This window comes from Myotis nattereri (assembly GCF_964212035.1).
Source record: "Myotis nattereri genome assembly, chromosome: 3".
Classification (NCBI taxonomy): Eukaryota; Metazoa; Chordata; class Mammalia; order Chiroptera; family Vespertilionidae; genus Myotis; species Myotis nattereri.
In genome coordinates this window covers 102,214,583-102,234,644 of record NC_138077.1, presented here as the reverse complement: position 1 = coordinate 102,234,644, position 20,062 = coordinate 102,214,583, and the positions used below count along the sequence as shown (strand labels likewise).

General features: G+C 42.3%; 1 pseudogene across 1 annotated transcript; it reads right to left on the bottom strand.

Moving 5' to 3' along the window:
- Positions 1 to 2,663: 2,663 nt before the first annotated feature.
- LOC308515106 (cyclin-dependent kinase 2-associated protein 1-like) lies at positions 2,664 to 3,006 on the bottom strand (annotated as a pseudogene). Its single transcript has one exon. The product of its transcript is annotated as a cyclin-dependent kinase 2-associated protein 1-like (transcript).
- Between the last annotated feature and the right edge of the window lie 17,056 nt (positions 3,007 to 20,062).

Here is a 20,062-nt window from a genome sequence, read left to right as displayed (position 1 = left end):
TCAAAGATAGGCTGGTAACTGTCTGGATATCTTAGAGTTAGGTTCATTACTCATGTAATGTTTTGCAAAATTGAGCTGTAGTAAATATTTTAACTTGGGCACTACATATTGTCACTAGATAATTAATTTGAGTTTTCAATAATGTCTGACTTGTAAGGTTATAGACAAGTCAGTGTTGAGATGTCTGTCAGCCCTCTCTAGTCTACTCTCACTACTCCAAAGCTGTGGATATCTCATTATACTCTGACCCAACACACTCTCCAAATTTCTCCACATTAATGGAAAATTCACTCAAATAATTGAATGTTGATTTTTAACCAACGTGTGGTCCATTGAGGCAAGAGTTAGAATGGCTAAAATGCAAAAAGAAAAAAAAAAGAAAAAGGAACAACTAGTTTGGTTCTATTTTTTCAATTGAAAAAAATAGAACAGCTACTAATGTAATTGAAAATTAAATTGTCAATGAAATCACATTTGTGCTATCTTATTCAAAGTGATGTGGACATTGACTACCAAACTTGGAAATTATTTTTCATTTTGTTTAGTAAGGTACAGTCAATAAAATTTCTTACACTTTAGTGAAAGTTTATTTATTATCTAACTGACTAGTGGCCCAGTGCATGAAATTTGTGCACGGGGAGGAGGGAGTTTCCCTCAGCCCAGCCTGCACCCTCTCTAATCCGGGAACTGTTGGGGGGGATGTCCGACTGCTGGTTTAGGCCTGATCCCTGGGATCCCCCTAACTGGCAGCCGGACATCCCTCTTGTAATCTGGGACCACTGGCTCCTAACTGCTCACCTGCAGGCCTGACCCCCCTAACTGCTCTCCCCTGCCAGCCTGATTGTCCTAACTGCTCTCCCCTGCCAGCTTGATCCCCCTAACTGCTCTCCCCTGCCGGCCTGATCACCCCTAACCGCCTCTGTCTTGGCCTCGCCACCATGGCTTTGTCCAAAAAGACATCCAGAAAGTCGTCTGGAAGTTGTTTGGTCTAATTAGCACATTACCCTTTTATTAGTATAGATTGATTTCAGAGAGGAAGGGAGATAGAAACATCAATGATGAGAGAGAATCTTTGACTGCCTCCTGTACGCCCCACACTGGGGATCAAACCCATAACCCAGGCATGTGCCCTGACCAGGAATTGAACTCTGGGCCCTTCAGTCCTCAGGCAGAGGCTCTATCCATTGAGTAACACTGGCCATAGATACACTTTCCCTTTCCACTGGGACATGTTCTGTTTGCTGGAGCTGAAACACTGAAGCTGTCTCACTGGGGCAGAGTGGGGTGCAGTGGGTTAGAGTAGGTGAAGCCCCCTGAAAGCTGGAGAGGGGCCTTGTTTAACAGCTAGACTGTTTCATGGCTGTGCTGCCGCGCAGTTGAATGGCCACACTGTTGGGCTGTGCCACTGTCAGTGGGAGTTTACACAACTGAACTGTCTGCACGGATAGCTTCCTCCTCACCACACCCCCAAGCTGGGGTTTCCTCTTAGGGTTGAAGTGACACCGACCACCCTTGGTTGGTAGCCCAATCGGCCACTTTGGAAAGAGAAGTGGGGAATTCTGATTTTATGTGAATGCTCCAATTTCCTAAGTTGGCAACTAATGCGAACTTCAGATGTTTGGGCCAAACCGGAGAGGTGGTCAGGTCTGGTGTCCAGGCCACTGGGCGGCACTGGGCTCAGCCCAACTGAGCCCTAGGCGTCTGGGCAGGTGAAGGGGTTGGGGGTACTCTTGGGTAATTCCGATGTCACCCCACTTGGTTTTTTGTTTTTTTTTCCCCCACTGATCACAATTTATTATAATCTGTTGGCAGCATAGATAGATATTAGTTATCAGAACTATGTCTTCATAGAAGTGGACAATATGTAGCCATTCTATGGGGAACTGTGTGCACTTAAGCATCAGCATGATCTTTCAGTTTCTTTTTTTGTTGTTAATGAAAATAAGCTTTATTACATCAAGTAATAAATGCATACAAAGATGCAAACCCTATTAGTCACTGTCTTCCAGACGTTTGGATCCACTGATGGGAAAGGCGGAACTGAAATGTACATACATCCTTAGGGGAAATTTCAGGGGTCCTTGTCAGGCGAGGTTCAATAAGTTGCTCTTTCTTCTGTATTTATAACTTGTGCATTTTAAAGATTGACTTCAAAGTACTAACAGTCATGCAAATGCTTAAGCAAAAAAAAAAAAAAGTTACATTGAAAAGAATTTATACTGTGTGGTGAATGGGCACTGGCTACTAAAGTGCTGCCTCAGGACTCACTGAAACAAACCCTCAGAGTTGGATCAGCTCAGAAGAGAAACATAAAGAACCATGTGAGTAACAGAAATGTATCCAGAAGAGAAACACGTATCTAGGAGGCCAACTACAGTTTGCTGTGATAGGTAACTGACATGCATCATGTAAATCAATGCTTAAAAAACACACACACAAAACGCCCTGGGTAGTTCCTAACTAAGATGTAAATCTAATAACTGCAAAAATCTCTTCTCCATCTCAGCGATGGGAGGTTCAGAGCCTGATGAACCACGGGAGGAGCATGGGGAGGAGAAACCAAGCTGTTACCATTTTGAAACCAAGTTTCATCTGAAGGGGGTGCAGGCATGAGCTGTCACTTCTTGGAAGAAGAGGGAAAGCCTTTCACGCTGACTTAGGGGCTAGGACCTGGTGTTCCGCTCCATCTCGGCCAAGCATTCCCGAACCAGCCCTGTCGTGTGGATGATGCCTCGTTTCAGTCTCTCCATGACGCTCTTACTGCCCACGTACGTGAGTCAGATCTCCTTCCCTAGTTCTTCGATGATGACCAGCAGCTCAGCATATTTGCTCTGGGGCACCTGGCTGTTCTCTGTTCCCTGCGTGTTAGAGATGGTGGTCCTAGTCACTTAGCAGCTGGCGGTACTGGGAAGACGTTGCCATGCTGGTGGAAGGTGGATGAACGCTCCCAGAGGCCTTGATGGAGGTGGCGGGCATGTGCATGGTCAAGTTTGGTTTGTAAGACATCCCTGCCCCCCCCCCCCCACCCCGCGCCTCCCGCTGCGGGGCGCAGGCCCCGTGAGAGGGCATCGGCAGCAGTGGCGGTGAGGCCAGGCGGTGGCGAGGTGGGCCTGGGGTCTGTGTGCCTGTCTGTGCGCCTGTCCAGCTCCTGCACACTTTTTGTTGTTGGCAGCTCGGGCGCACTGGCAAATATGGCTGTCCCCTCACCCTGACACTGCCGCAGTATCATGATCTTTCAGTTTCTTGATGTTCTGCTTGTGCTGCTCAATTTCTTTCTGTAGACGCTCAAATCTCCTTTTTTATGATGAGTGATCTCTTCTTCATGTTGTTTCTTCAAGGCTGCCAGCTGTTCTTTAATCCGCTCTGGGAAGTTTCCTTCCTCTTCAGCCTTCTCTTTTTTTGTGAAGGTCCCCATAACTTCCCTGATTGCACCTGCTTTGGAGCTGAAATTATCGGACCATTGCAGCCAAAGCCTCTGGCTTGCATGGCCCTCACCCTCCACACTTCGAGCTGCAAATGTGCACTGATGCAGAGACTGCCCTGGTTGTCAGTACGCGCAGTTCCGGACCACCCCACTTAGTTTTAAATGCAAACCTGCCTTGGACAGGCCTTGAAGGTCTTTTTTCTGTCTGTCTGCTCACATTCAAGTGCCGACAATGCTGGTCCGTTGGTGCCTGGTCTGTCCTCTTCAGATTCAACCTGCAGGGCTACTAAGGAAGCCCGTCCAAGGAAGGGGAAGCAGCCTCAGTGCCCGAAGCTGAGTTCCAGGAGGCCGGCAACACTGTTGGGATCATGCTGGCAGAGCTGGTCCATTGATGCCTGGCCTGTGCTCTTGAGATTGACCCTGCAGGCCTACTAAGGAAGCCCATCCCCAGTTCCACCCGCTCCGATGCTGCTGTGCAACCTCCACCTGTTCGGTCGTGACCCATTACGGCATCCTGGCCTAATTATCATATTTCTCTATTATATATATAGACTAGAGGCCCAGTGCACAAAAATTTGTGCACTCGGGGGGAGGAGGGGTCCCTCAGCCCGGCCTGTGCCCTCTCGCAGTCTGGGACCCCTCGGGAGATAACGACCTGCTGGCTTAAGCCTGCTCCCGGGTGGCAGAGGGCAGGCCCAATCCCTAGGTGCAGCCCCTGGTCAGGCTCAGAGCAGGGCCGATTGGGGAGTTGGGGCGCCACCCCCTGTCATGCACAGAGCAGGGCGGATCGGGAGGTTGTGATGTCACCCTCAGTCACTCTCAGGGTAGGGCCGATTGGGGGGTTGGGGCACCACACCCTGTCACACTCAAGGCAGGGTCGATGGGGAGGTTGCGGCGCCACCCCCTGTCATGCACAGAGCAGGTCCAATCAGGGGGTTGGGGCGCTGCCCCCTGTCACGCAAAGAGCAGGGCCTGTCAGGGGGTTTGGGGCTCTGTAACCTGTCACGCACAGAGCAGGGCCCATCAGGGGGTTGAGGAGCTCCCCCCTGTCATGCACAGAGCAAGGCCGATCAGGGGGTTGGGGAGCTCCCCCTGTCACTCACAGAGCAGGGCCGATAGGGGAGTTGGGGCACTGCCCCCTGTCACACACAGAGCAGGGTGGATCAGGGGGTTGGGGCACCACCACTCTCACACTCAGGGCAGGGCCGATGGGGAGGTTATAACTCTACCCCGTCACACACAGAGCAGGGTCCATGGGGGGGGGGGTTGGGGCGCTGCACCCTGTCACACACAGAGCAGGGCCGATCAGGGGGTTTGGGCACTGCCCCCTGTCACGCTGATCGCGGTGCCGTGCGGCCTCTCGACTCCACTGATCCCGGTGCTGGGAGGCATATTACCCTTTTACTATATAGGATAGAGGCCTGGTGCATGGGTGGGGGCCGGCTGGTTTGCCCTGAAGGGTGTCCTGGATCAGGGTGGGGGTCCTCACTGGGGTGCCTGGCCAGCCTGGGTGAGGGGATGATGGCTGTTTGCAGCTGGTCACACACCCTTCAGGGTGGGGTCCCCACTGGGGTGCCTGGCCAGTCTGGGTGAGGGGCTGAGGGCTGTTTTCAGGCTGGCGGGTGACTGAAACTCCCAACTGCTCCTTTTTTTCTTTTTTTTAAAATTCTGGGCCAGCTTTAGCTCTGGCTCCAGCTCTGAGGCCTCTGCTGCTGAAAGCAGTTATCTGGTTTGTTTGGGTTCTATGATCGAAACACTGTATCAACTCCAGCTCTGAGTTCCCGGAGGCTGAAAGCAGGTTTCTGGGGTTTTGTTTAGCTTCTATATTTGTAACAATGTTTCAAACTGCAAGCTCAGAGGCCGGCAAGGCAGGCAGGGAACGTTGGAGTCCTCCATCACTGAAGTAAGCAAGCCTCATGTTCGCTTCAAGCTGCCTGGCTGCCAGCCGCCATCTTGGCTGGCAGTTAATTTGCATATTGCCCTGATTAGCCAATGGGAAGGGTAGCAGACGTATGGCTAATTACCATGTTTCTCTTTTATTAGATAGGATAGCCATATTATTTTAGCAAGAAACTTCTACTGACTATCTTCTTAATAGGACTTAAACATTACTACACAGTATATAAAAACCTCTCTAGAGCACCTGCTTATGATTTTGAGCATATTGCTTTTTAATATTGTTATTGCACAAACTGTAAGTGTATAGCATGGTGAAACTTTACATATGTGTACATTCATGTAATGAAAACTCAGATCAAGGGGTATAACAAGTCTATCAACCCAGAAGAGTTACCTGTGCTGTAATTTCTCTGAACTTTAAAGAATAATGGGTAATAATGAGCTTTGCCTACCTTGTAGGTAATTGTGAAGTCAAATGAAATAAGCTAAAATGTCATTGATAAACTATAATCCTACCCAAAGATAAAACTTTGCAGTAGTAGTAATAGTCATGAAAGATTTCTCCTAACACAGAGATGTTTCTTCACACTTCATCTTTTCTATTAAATCTTTCAAAGCTCATTTTTCAAAAAAAGCAAATTTTAAAATGATATAAAAGCAGTCAAAATTATTGTTGTGGGCTTAGTTTATTAGTGTTCTATCTATATTTAAGTGTAAGCAATTCAAAAATATTTTATTACTACCTATTCTCTTCTTGTGCCAAGTTGCATGTGTGATTGTATGTGTATATAAAACACATTGCTAAATTATGTAAAATGAATAGCATCCACTGGTTACAAATCAAGCAGTAGACTTGTGTGGTTAATGCTATTGACATACTCAATTTAAAGTGAAAACAAAATGACACAGGACAAAGTAAGACAAATTATTTGTTGCTATTTCTTTAGGGGCTACTAGCATACTACAACAGTATATTTTTAGTTTCTGTTTTTTCCCTCAGGTTAATTGTCAGTACTAACAACATTTTTTTTTTAAGATTCTCTAAAGTGAATCTGAGTTACCAGAACAAATCAGCAGATTTAAAAAACTGTACAATGTTTTTTGATGATTAATAGATTTAGTTGGGTTATTGGCTTTCATTTTCTTCTCACCTGTACTCAGTCTTTCATATACCATAAAACATACAAATCCACTGGGGGTTTTTGTGGTCGATTTTTTTTTTAAGAAATGAGTTTATTTCCTTTACCTGGTAGTAAGAAAAAATGGAACTTCAGCCTAAACAGAGCGTTTACCTATTTGGTAGCTGTAGCTAATATTCCTATGACAGTCATGTATATTCCTCCAGGGAATTGCAGGTAACTCCAAAAGTGAAACTGCTGTGTCGATATTTCATCCTGGGAAGAAGTTTGTCCACAATTATATTTATTGACTTCAACTTTCCTTTTTTTTCTAAAGTTTCTGAATTGAACTAATATTGACTATGAGTTTCCTGAGCCATTTAAAACAGCTTATATACCATTTGGAAAAGGGTTATTGTTGTGGCAATCACAGTAAACATGGTAGTTTTTAAACAGAAGTGTTTTATTGTTCTGGGGTTCCTTTCATAATTCAAGTAAAAAGACTAATATTTTCTGTAGAAAAAGGTAGGTAGAAATTTAGAACATATGAGAATGAAGGAATTAGCAGTATTAGTTTGACTGACATAGCTAGGAGTTCTTTTAATATGCTTTAGGCCTGACCTTGGCCCCCTACAGGAATACATGCTGCTAATTTTTGCCAAACCATTGCCAGCTGCTGTCAAGAGAAATGTCCACAAAGTATTTAAACATATCAAAAATTATTTTGAAATTTAGACTAATAAAATTATTAAAAACATTAAGATAGCCCGGCGAGGGTGGCTCGGTGGTTGAGCATTGACCCATGAACCAGGAGGTCACTTTTGATTCCCTTATGTTTTTGGCTCAATCCCCAGTAAGGGGCACGCAGTAGGCAGCTGATTGATGTTTCTCATTGATGTTTCTACCTCTCTATCCTTCTCCCTTAATCAATAAAAACATATTTTTTAAAAATTAAAAAAACACAGTAACATAGATTAAGGTATAGATAAAATGTCCATTATTGTCATAGTTGTTATGTTTAAAAATTTGTATGTGTTGCAGAAGAATAGTAAAATACTTATAGGTGAAAGGCTACAACGGTTGAGATTTGCTTTAAACATGTGATTGGGAGGGTAAATGAAATAAAGTTGGCAGGATGTTCACACTTAAAGTTCATCAAATTTTTCTTTCTCCTTTTGAGTTATGTTTGAAAATTTCTGTAGTAAAAATGTTAGGAGTCAAGATTATGACATTGATATGGACACCAGTACCTTTGGGATCTGACCACAATGCAAACATTAACTAATAGATAATCTCATAAGAGAAAAATTCTTTAGGAATATTATGCTCTTACATTTAATAAACAAGTAGAAGATAAAATACCTTTCTTAGGGTCACAGAGAGGTAGGTTGAGGACACTATCTCTTTTAATGTTAGTCAATATGTATTGAGCATCTTTAATGCATCAGGTCAAATAGTGGGCCCTGAGCATACTAATAGAAACACAGCATATTACAGTCCAGGAAGAAAAGCAGTCGTACAAACAGATAATTATAAGACAATGACATAAGTGGAAAGGGAGGCCATAACGCTTTTTAGGTGCTATGAACAACATGAGCATGATGAGTAAGAAACAGCATATGGTGCTAAAGAAAGAACAAGTGGTTAAGTTTTGCTGGAATTTCAAATGCAAGGTAGGAGGAAGTGAGAGTTAGAGATGGAGAGGTAGGCAGGAACTGTATTCTGTACATGGTGGAGTCCACTGAGGAGGTTACCGTGGGGCAGCTGGATGGAGGACAGGTTTGAGCAGACAACATTGGAATCAAGGAAAATGCAAAGACATCTGTGGTAGTCAACCGCCAAGAAATGATGAGGACTTGAACTAGACCCAGACTTTGCGGGAAAGGATAGAAAGAAAAGCAGATTTCAGACCCGGATAATTTTGTAGCAATAGGGAGGGCAGTGATTAAATGCTTCCCTTTTCCTGTTTTTTTTTTTTTTCTTACCTTTTCTTTTCAAATCTTCTTTTTTTTCCCCTTTCCATTTCTGTCCCTCTCTTACATTCTCCTTTCTGTCTTTCCTTTGTTTAATCTTGTGCAAAGACTTAGTTTTTAAAAATTCATTTTGAATAGTTAATATATGCAAATGACACAGAACTTGAAATACAAAAATGTACACAATTAAAAGGTCTCTCTTCTTGCATCCCTGTTGCCCCAGGTGCCTACTTCTCCCTCAATGCAGTCAGCCTTTGTTCCTTCCAAGGTTTTTGTGTATTGTTTTAGAGATAGTCCATGCATTTATCTTTATATACATGCACCTGCAAAGATTTTTAGAAGACAGCTTGTGTGGAGACTTTTTGTACATATTTGACAAGTTAATGAGCATGCTAGCTGCACTAACCTTCTATTGCACACAATAGTAAGCTCACCAAGAATATTCACATGAACAATCTTTGGAAAATGAAAGTGTTAAATTCAGCTATCTGAGCTCTTTCATTTCAGGTGGGTATGAAGACTGTTAATCTAATGTAGAGTCTTGATTAATCTTCAAAATAGTTCAGCAAACACTCTTTTAACTTATTAAGAAATCTGTGTATGTATCAGCACATTACCCTGCTAAAAGGCCTCTATCTTAACTCAAAATATAGCAAGATCATAAAAAATCAGAGAAAAAAGTTTTATATTTTCACCATAGGTGCACTGCAGTGGTTCCTTGACCACAATAATTCCTGGTAGAGCAGACATATAGCACTTCCATAGATAAATATGGCTGCACAGTCTTCTTCCAGCCAAGACAGATTATCCTGGCTGCTTATTCTCCCAGGTGGACAGAAGAATACAATCCCTTATGTCACAATTTGGCAGATGCACATACATATCTGATGAGAAATAATGCTCTTGTTGCATAATGTTCTTGTATTTCTGTTGGTAATATATGGTGTAGTGGTTATCTAAGAGCCATAATAAAAGAACCTCACACACAATTAAAATGGTTATGTTTTAATTTGTGGTTGCATTTTACTTACAAGGAGGGTTTCCTTAATAAATATTTGCTCAAGAAATAGGTCCTTTAAATACATAAAAATTTAGACTAAAAATAGTGATTATGATTATGCCATATTCAAATTCCATCTTTTTCTTAATATGATTTGCAGTCCTAAATGCTTACAAGCACATTAAGAGAATTAAAAGGAATATAAATTCCTGAAAATATTAAGCATACTCCAGAATGCCAAAACTTTCTTACATTTCAAGTAGAAACACGCCAAATTTATAGTTTCCAAGTAATGTTAATGTTATTTTTAAAAATCAGTTTGTTTTTAATATGTTGGGTCTAGAACAGCCATGGGCAAACTACGGCCCGCGGGCCGGATCCGGCCCTTTCGGCTGTTCTGTCCGGCCTGCGGAGCCGAAAGAGTGGAGGGTTCTCTTGCTCTCCCCTCCGCTCCTTCACCAGCAGCAGTGTTAACATGGCAACATCGGGAAACATGGCCGCAGCTCCTTCTTCTGAGTCCAGTTTAAGAAACCATTGTGGCTCTCGAGTCAAAAAGTTTGCCCACCCCTAGACTCTAGAATTATATAATTAAACTAGAGGTCCGGTGCACGAAATTCATGCACTAGGGGGGTGGGGGTCCCTCAGCTCAGCCTGCCCACTCTCACAGTCTGGGAGCCCTCAGGAGATGTCCTACTGACAGCTTAGGCCCAGTCCCCATGGGAAGCGGACCTAAGCTGCAATCTGGCCGTGGAGGCTCCGAGCAGGCACTCCATTGTGTGTATGTGTTTGTTTGTGTGTGTGTGTGTCCGCTGGAGGCCTGCCCGCAGCCATGCCATGGAGGCTCAGAGCAGGCACCCCGTGAGTGTGTGTGTGTGTATGTATGTGTGTGTCTGCTGGGGGCCTTCCCGCAGCCACACCATGGAGACTTGGAGCAGGCACCCCTCTGTGTTTATCTCTCAGGCTTCAGGCCACACCTGTGTGTTGTTCTCTCAGGCTCGGGTCCATGCCTGGCCCCTCCTCCTGAGCTGGTTGGGACTGTTATGGAGTCCCAACCTCATTTGCATATTACTTCTTTTAATATATATAGATTATACAAGCTATGCTGAATTATTTAATAATGTCCTTTGTACCAATTCTCTAGAATATAAATTTAGCTATTTTGCTAACTGCTGTATAGCTTAAAACATAGTAAGTGCTTAATAAATATTTATAAATCAACAAATAAAACATTACCTATGGCCATATTTCTATTAGAGTATTTTCTGCTTCACACATTTTTTTTAAAACTTTGGTTTCCTTTCTTTGTGGTTATAAAATAAAAACTATGTAGCATAGGATAAAAAACAAGACTGGTGTATTTGGGGCTTGATGAGCTCATTATATTCCAGTTCCATGAAACTTAGTATTGAAAAATATTAACAATTGAAGGGCTTCATTACTTTCTGTACCTCATTTCCTTAGTGCAAGTTGAATGTATATATGGAAAGGTTGTGAACTGCAGCCAATTATTAGCCCCACTTAAGAATGGGTTTAAAAAGAATTACAAAAGAGAGAGCTAGAGAGCTAGAGCCTGAGAGAGAGACAAAAGGAGCTAGATTGGTACTGGGAGGGAGTCTTGCTATGTTAATAAGATTGCCATTAAGGTTTTATTTATTTATTAAATATTTATTGCTGAAAGTATTACATATGCCTTCTTTTTTCTCCCATTGACTCCTTCTAGCCCACCCTGTCCCCCACCCCAGGCCTTCATTACCTACCCTATTGTCTGTGTCCATGGGTTATGCATATATGTTCTTTGGTTAATCTCTTCTCTACCCACCCACTCCCACCTTCCTCTGAGATTCTGCAGTCTTTTCCATGCTTCTATGTCTTGGGATCTGTTTTTTTCATCGGTTTGTTTTGTTCAATAGATTCCATATATGAGTGAGATCACATGGTACTTGTCCTGCTCTGACTAGTTTATTTCATTTAGCATAATAATCTCTAGGTCCCACCATGTTGTCTCACAGGATAAGAGATTATTCTTTTTACTGTTGCATAGTATTCCCTGGTGTAAGTGTACTACAACTTTTTTATCCACTCATCTACTGAAGGACACTGGATTGTTTTCAGATCTTAACTATTATAAATTGTGCTTCTATGAACATAAGGGTGCACACATTTCTTTCTGATTGGTGTTTTGGATTTCTTAGGATACTAGAGGCCCAGTGCGCAAAATTCATCCACTCAGAGGGGATGTCCGCAGAGGCAGGAGAGGATCCCATCACCACCACTGTGCTTGCCAGCTGTGAGCCAGTTTCTGGCACACTGACCACCAGCAGGCAGCTGCTGCATTGAGTATCTGCACCCTGGTGGTCAGTGCATGTCATAGAGACTGGTTGTTTCACTGTTTGGTAAGTTTGCATATTAGCCTTTTATTATATAAGATATTCCTAGAAGTATGATCAATGGGTCAAATGGTAGTTCCATATTTAATTTTTTGAGGAAACTCCATACTGTTCTCCACCATCTTTATTCCCACCAGCAATGTGCTAGGGTTCCCTTTTCTCCACATCCTCACCAGTACTTGTCATCTGTTGATTTGTTGATAGTAGCCATTCTCACAGGTGTGAGGTGATACCTCATTGTCATTTTAATTTGTATATCTCTGATGATTATTGAGCATTTTTTTTTTTCATATGTCTCTTGGCTATCTTTATATCCCCATTGGAAAGGTGTCTAGGTTCTTTGTACATTTTTTAACTGGATTGTTTGTCTTCTTTTTTGAATTGTATGAGTTCCTTATATATTTTAGATATTAAACTTTATCAGATGTATCTTTGACAAAAATACTCTCACATACAATGGCTCCATTTTCATTTTGTTGATGGTTTCTTTTGCTGTGCAGAAGCTTTTTATTTTAATATAGTCCTATTTATTTATTTTCTCCTTAGTTTCTTTTGCCCTAGAAGATGTACCTATAAACATATTGCTATGAGAAATGTCTGAGATATTTCTACCTATGGTTTCTTCTAAGATTTTTATGGTTTAACTACTTACTGACTTTAAGTCTATGCTGCAGCTACTCTGGGTCTTTTTTGGGTTCCATATAAATTTTTGGAGCACTTGTTCTAGATCTATGATATATTCTATTGGCATTTTAATAGGTATCACATTGAATCTGTAAATTGCTTTGAGTAGCATAGACATTTTAATGATGTGAATTCTACCAATCCATGAATACAATATACTCTTCTACTTGTTGATATCTTCCTCAATCTCTTTTTTCAATGTGTAACATTTTTCCAAGTATAAGTCTTTTATCTTCTTGGTTAGGTTTATTCCTAAGTATCTTAATTTTTTTGTTACAATGGTAAATGGGAGTTGTTTGTTTAGTTTCTCTTTCTGAGAATTCATTATCTATATATATAAAATAGACTGAACGGTGGAACAACTGAACAACTGAACAACTGGTTGCTATGATGTGTGCTGACCATCAGGGGGCACGCACGGAACATGGTGGGCATTGGCTGCAGCAGGATGGTGGAGCAGGTGAGTGGGAGTGCCATACCAAGGTGGGGAAACAGTTGCTGTCATTGGGGTGAGCCCCTGGTAGTTACTGAAAATTCTTTGTTCCCTCATGCTACTGGTGCTGACCTCACTCACTCAGCACCATCAGCAGGTGCAAGCAGTGGCTGCCAGCCTCGATCTCCTCTCAGGGCTTCTCCACCTCCCCCTGCCCCTGAGGGGTGATCAGGGCTGACAACTGCCTCTCACACCCACTGCTGGTGCCAGACCCACCGCTCACACCCACTGCTGGCACTGGATCCACTCATACCTGCAGCCGGGGCCAGAGCCGCTGCTCCCATTGACTGCAGGCACCTGGCACCGGTCCTGATCGCTCAGTGCCATCAGCAGGTGCAAGCGGTGGCTGCCAGCCCCAATCACCCCTGAGGATTTCTCTACCTCCCCTTGCTCCTGAAGGGTGATTGGGGCAGCAGCCACTGCTTGCACCTGCTGACGGCACCAGCCCTGCTCACAACTGCTGCTTGTGCTGGCTCAATCACTCCACGTCATCAGTGGGTGCAAGTGGAGCTGGCGCCATCAGTGTGTGGGAGCAGTGGTGACAAGAGTGGGGCTGCCTACAGACAGGGGACCCGGGGGCTGCAGTGGGAGGGACAGGGCTGGGGTATGGAGGATGAGCCGAGACCTGCCCCTGTGCCCACTGCAGCCTCACGGCCCACAGTTCCTTTCAAGGTGCACAAATTTGTGCACTGGGCCCTTAGTTGGTATATAAAATGCCATAGATTTCTGGGTGTTAATTTTGTATCCCATTACATTGCCAAATTCATTTATCAAATCTAGTAGTTTTTTCGTGGAGTCTTTAGGGTTTTCTATATACAATATCATGAGACCTGAAAATAATGAGATTTTTACTTCTTCCTTTCCAATTTGGATGCCTTTTATTCTTTCTTCTTGTCTAATAACTGTGACTAGGACTTCCAGTAATATGACAAGAGTGGTGTCAATGACATCCCTGTCTTGTTCTTGTTCTTAGGGGAAATGATTTTAATTTTTTCCCATTGAATACTAGTATGTTGTTCACTGTAGGTTTGTCATATGTGGCATTTCTTATGTTGATATTCCCTCTTGGCTGAGAGTTTCTATCAAAAATGTGTTTTGGATTTAGTTTTTGCTTTGTCTGCATCTATTGATATAATCATGTGGCATTTGTATTCCAATTTGTTTATATGATGTATCATGTTTATTGATTTGCAAATATTGTACCAGTCTTGCATCCCTGGAATAAATCCCACTTGTTCATGGTGTATGATCTTTTTAATATACTAGAGGCCCAGTGCACAAATTCATGCACAGGTGAGGTCTGGCTGGCCCACCCCAATGGGGCCAATCAGGGCTGGGCCAGTTTGGGGGAGGGGCAGCCAGTGGTTGGTTGGTTGGCTGGCCTTGCCCAGATTGGGGTGAGGGAGATTGGGAGCAGGGCTATAGGTGGTTTGCTGGCCCGCCCCACCCCCAATCAGGGTTGGGGGGCACAAACAGGGGCCTGGGGGAGGGTCCATGGGAGGTTGTGGGGGTGCGATCAGGCCGGTTGGCTGCCACAGGGCATATCTGATGCTGATTTTAGCACCTATATTCATGAGAGATGTTGACCTGTAATTTTCTTTCTTTGTAGTGTCTTTATCTGGTTTTAGAATTAGGAAAATGCTGGCCTCATATAAAGAGCTCAGAAGTGTTCCTTTCTCTTGGATTTTTTGGAATAGTTTGAGGAAGATAAGTTTTAGTTCTTGTTTGAATGTTTGGTAAACTCCTCTGTGAAGCTATTGGGGCTAGGGATTTTGTTTTCTGTGGATCTATTGATTACTTTTGATTCTACTTCATCAATTTCATTCATATTGCCAATAGACAATATTGTCCAGCTTATTGGCATATAGTTGTTCATAGTATTTTTTTTTTACAATCCTTTATATTTCTGTGGTGTCAGATGTTCTTTCTCTGCTTTCATTTCTTATTTTATTTATTTGGGTCCTCTCTCTTTGTTTTTTGATGAGTTTGGCTAGTGGTTCATCAACCTTTTTTATATTTTCAATGAACCAGCCCTTGGCTTCATTATTTTTTAGTCTCTATGTCATTTATGTCTGCTCTAATACTTATTATTTCCTTCCTTCTACTTACTTTGCTTTATTATTAATTTTTAATTTTTTTGTGAGGTAAGCCTGTAGTGCTATGAACTTCCCTTTCATGACTACTTTTACTGTGTCCCACAGATTTTGGGTTGTTGTGTATTCATTTTCATTTGTTTCCAAGAAGTTTTTTATTTCTTTCTTGATCTCATTGGTAACCCATTCATCCTATCTAATAAAAGAGAAACATGGTAATTAGCGTATGACCACTACCCTTCCCATTGGCTAATCAGGGCAATATGCAAATTAACTGCCAGCCAAGATGGCGGCCGGCAGTCAGGCAGCTTAAAGTGAACATGAGGCTTGCTTGCTTCAGTGACGGAGGACTCCAACATTCCCCGCCTGCCACTGCAGGCCTCTGAGCTGCAACTCTAAGCATCTATGTTACAAATATAGAAGCTAAACAAAACCCCAGAAACCTGCTTTAGTCCGTCGGGCTTCAGCCAGCAGGATTGCAACATTGTTTCAAATACAGAAGGTAAACAAAGGCCAGAAACCTGCTTTTAGCAGCGGAGGCCTAAGAGCTGGAGCCAAGCCTCAAAGCTAAAGCTGGCCCAGAATAAAAAAAAGAAAAAAAGGAGCGGTTGGGAGCTTCAGTCACCCGCCAGCCTGAAAACAGCCCTCAGCCCCTCACCCAGACTGGCCAGGCACCTCAGTGGGGACCCCCACCCTGAAGGGTGTGTGACCAGCTGCAGACAGCCATCATCCCCTCATCCAGGCTGGCCAGGCACCCAGTGGGGACCCCCACCCTGATCCAGGACACCCTTCAGGGCAAACCAGCCGGCCCCCACCCATGCACCAGGCCTCTATCCTATATAGTAAAAGGGTAATATGCCTCCCAGGACTGGGATCAGCGGAGCTGAGAGGCCTCCGGCACCGGGATCAGTGTGACAGGGGGCAGTGCCTAAACCTCCTGATCGTCTTGTGGCTCTGTGTGTGACAGGGGGCGGGGCCACAACCTCCCTATCTGCCCTGCTCTGTTCATGACAGGGGAAGGCGCCCCAACCCCCTGATCAGCCCTGCTCTGTGCCTGATAGGGGGAGCTCCCCAACCCCATGATCACCCTGTGGCTCTGTGTGTGACAGGGTGTGGCGCCCCAACCCCCTGATCGGCCCTGCTTTGTGGGTGATAGAAGGCAGCCCCCCAACCCCCACCCCACGGACCCTGCTCTGTGTGTGATGGGGTAGAGCCATAACCTCCTCATCGGCCCTGCCCTGAGTGTGACAGTGGCGGCACCCCAACCCCCTGATCGGCCTTGCTCTGTGTGTGACAGGAGGTGGTGCCCCAACTCCCCTATCAGCCCTACTCTGTGAGTGACAGGGGGGAGCTCCTCAACCCCCTGATCGGCCCTACCCTGAGAGTGACTGAGGGTGGCATCGCAACCTCCTGATCCGCCCTGCTCTGTGCATGACAGGGTGCGGCGCCCCAACTCCCCAATTGGCCCTGCTCTGAGCCCGACCAGGGGCTGCACCTAGGGATTGGGCCTGCCCTCTGCCACCCTGGAGCAGGCCTAAGCCAGCAGGTCGTTATCTCCCGAGGGGTCCCAGACTGCGAGAGGGCACAGGCCGGGCTGAGGGACCCCTCCTCCCCCCCGAGTGCACAAATTTTTGTGCACCGGGCCTCTAGTTGTTTAATAACATGCTATTTAGCCTCCGTGTGTTTGAATGTTTCTTTTTGTTTTTACTGTAGTTGATTTCTAATTTCATTCCACTATGATATGAGAAGATGCCTGATATGATATTTCAACCTTAAAGGGCCTTTTAATGCTAAGTGCCCTATACTTCTCTCCACAGTTCATCAGAAGCTGCTGAAATAGGTGCTTTAATTAGGGAGATAGTAAGTGATGTAGTGGGTAAGAGGATGGGGAAGAAATTCAAATACTATAGCTATATACATGGGGGACTGTGGCCCAAGTGAGAGAATGCCTGTGGAACAGGGTTGAGAGCAAGTATGCTGCCTGACATCACAGTAACTAGAATGAAAAGGCTCACCATGTCCTCAGTGGCGAAGCTCACTCTATATTGAGATATAATATTTAGCCAAGTTAGCCACTTATAATTTCCAGCAGAAAATCAGATTATTTCAGATTTTGAAATAGATCACTAAAATATTCTTACATTTATTTACCCACACTGTCAATTTAGTCTTAAAATTTGTATTGGTTTTTGGTATTCCTTAGTGACTCAGTAGTCTATCATTTGGAATGGGAGGAAAAGAACACTTCTACTTCAAAGAAGATCTTACTGACCATTTTACTTTCACGATGCTGACTACTGGAAGAGCTGTGCCTGCTTAGACTGAATAGATAGAAAATGAATTGTAATATTACATGTGACTATAAATCAATAATACAGAACGACTCCTTTATTTTTTTATTTTGTCGTTATTCTTACTTTCTTATACAGAAACACATTAAAATTATCAGATGTAGGAAGATAATACAATATAAAGGCAAGATGGATATAAATAAGACTTCTATTTATGAGAAAAGCACTGATTTTGATATGCATCTTAGTTGCTTTTCCTTTTCTTTTCTTTTCTTTTTTCAAAACAAAGGATTCTACAGGAATTAGGAGTGAACTTCTAGAAATATGTTAGTTGAAAAACCACTAAGCCAGTGTTACTCAAAGCGTGGTTCACAGCCTGGTGTCCATATATTACTGACTTGTAATGAGTACAGACATTAAGAATAAACATTTAGAATTTTTTATATCAACTTTACAGAATAATTTTTATCTATTGAATTTAAGAAAAATATTGAGATATTTTTATGTATGCCTTTTTTATTTCATTTTAACGTATTTTTTCGCAAAATTATTGGTCTTTGATGAGTAAGAAATTAGAAATAAGTCTTTTGCCATGGATAGTTTAATAGATATGGGACTACACTACTTTGAAAAAAAAAAAAAAAAAAGCGCTTACAAGGCTTATGCCAATAGCCTCCTAATTTGTCTTCATCCTTCTATCTTTACTTTCCTTCAGTCTCTTCTCAACATGGAATCCAGAATGATCCTGTTAAAGCCAGTCAGGTCATGTCTGACTTTAATTCAAAACCCTTTAATGGTTCTTTATCTTACTCAGAGTAAAAGGCACTAAAGTGTCCCCTAGACCCAATCTTCTAATCCCATAATCCATGAACTCCTTACACCAGCAACTTCTCACTTCACTCCAGCCACATTTATCTTTGCCTTCATTTTCCAGGGACACTCCTATGCTTTTGCTCTAATTAAGGGTGCCCCCCCCAAAAAAAAATATGTATACACACTTTAACAACTAATAGCTCAATTTTGAAAATGAAATGTATTTTAATAAACACTGCCTTTATAATTATTCAAAGTATATGTATACATTTTTGGGAAAATCTATATTCTTTGCCAGATATGCTCTTGGCTAACTTATTGCCTCCTTCAAGTCTTTGCTCACAATTTCACCTTCCCAGAGAACCTACTTTCGCCTCTACTAAATATTGTAATCCCCTACTCCCTGCCCCAGTCTTTGGAATTCACCATCACTTATCACTGTTTAATTTACTAAATACTTGAATTATTTATGCATTTATAGTTTATTATCTGTCTCTACTGCACTATAAGTTCTACGAGAAAGGGATCTTTGCTTTGTTCACTGTTGCATTTCAATTCAGGGACATAGTAGATACTCAACACATATTCATCACACTGAATTGTGAATGACTTGAATTAATTTGCCCTTTTAGCTCTTGAAATAGGAAAAGTGGTAACAAAGTAATAATGATAAGTAAGTAGAATGCTGAAAAGTCATCATACTGAATAAAGGAAAACACTCAAGCAACAGGGTCTTTATTTTCCCTCGAAACAAGAACCTGATGGAACATGTTAACAAAGAGAAGCATGATTTACACATTTGCAACATCTTGACTGAGAAAATTGAATGGTTCTGTAAATGCTTTATACACTTTGGGACCTTTGCAATTTCTTCACTGTTCTTCCCTTGTTATTTTTTCATTTTCTTTAAAAGACTGTAGGCAATAAGCAATATCCTGCTCCTTTGGGAAAGAATTGACCACTTGGCCTCTTGGACTCCTTCATGGAGTCTGTCTCCACAGATTTACTTAGCATCCTGAGTGGGGTGATGGAATCAGAGAGTGATTTCTTAGTGAAAACCATGCAAACAAAAATAATAGTAAATGCTTTTAATTTTGGCCACTGTGTGAAATGAAACAGATGACCAGCAAAAAGCACTTTTCAATACCACTTTTTAAAAATATATTTTACTGATCTTCATTGTCTCAGGGATGTAAAATGCTTATTCGCTCACCCTTACTGTTGCTAGTCATATCAGAATTAATATCAAATAACAGATTTGAAGTAGAAAAGACACCTTAGTGATCTTTTAAAAATTATTGAGATATAATTGACATTTAACATTGTATTAGTTTTAAGTGTACAAAATAATGATTTGCTATATGTATATATATATATATTTTTATATGTATATATTATTAAATGATTACTTCCATCAATAAATCCACTGCTGATACATTTTTTTTAAATCTCCATGCTTCATCTTGGACTTTTTATAAGTATAGTTAGATTTTACATTATAATTAAAATTATACTTAAGAATCATCTTAAAATATTTTTCATGTACATATTTTTTTCATCATATTTCCCCTAACATAAAATCCTCAGCATCTAACTGACACAGGTTGACCTTCAGAGATTTGATAATATATTAAGTAAAATAAAGCCATGTAATATCTTTTTAAAAGACACATTAGTCTCTAAATTTTAAATGAGAAAGTAGATTATCAAAATAAAATTTCTTTGCACTTAATATTAGCTGTTAAAACATCATTGATCAAATTCTTTCTAAAACATCTTTATAATGTAAATTTGTAAGCAATAAAAATATTTCCAAAAACTAGTTTGTAGTGTAATAATTGTGAGTAACAATATCTAATACAACCAAATTCTAGATCAGGAGTTAGC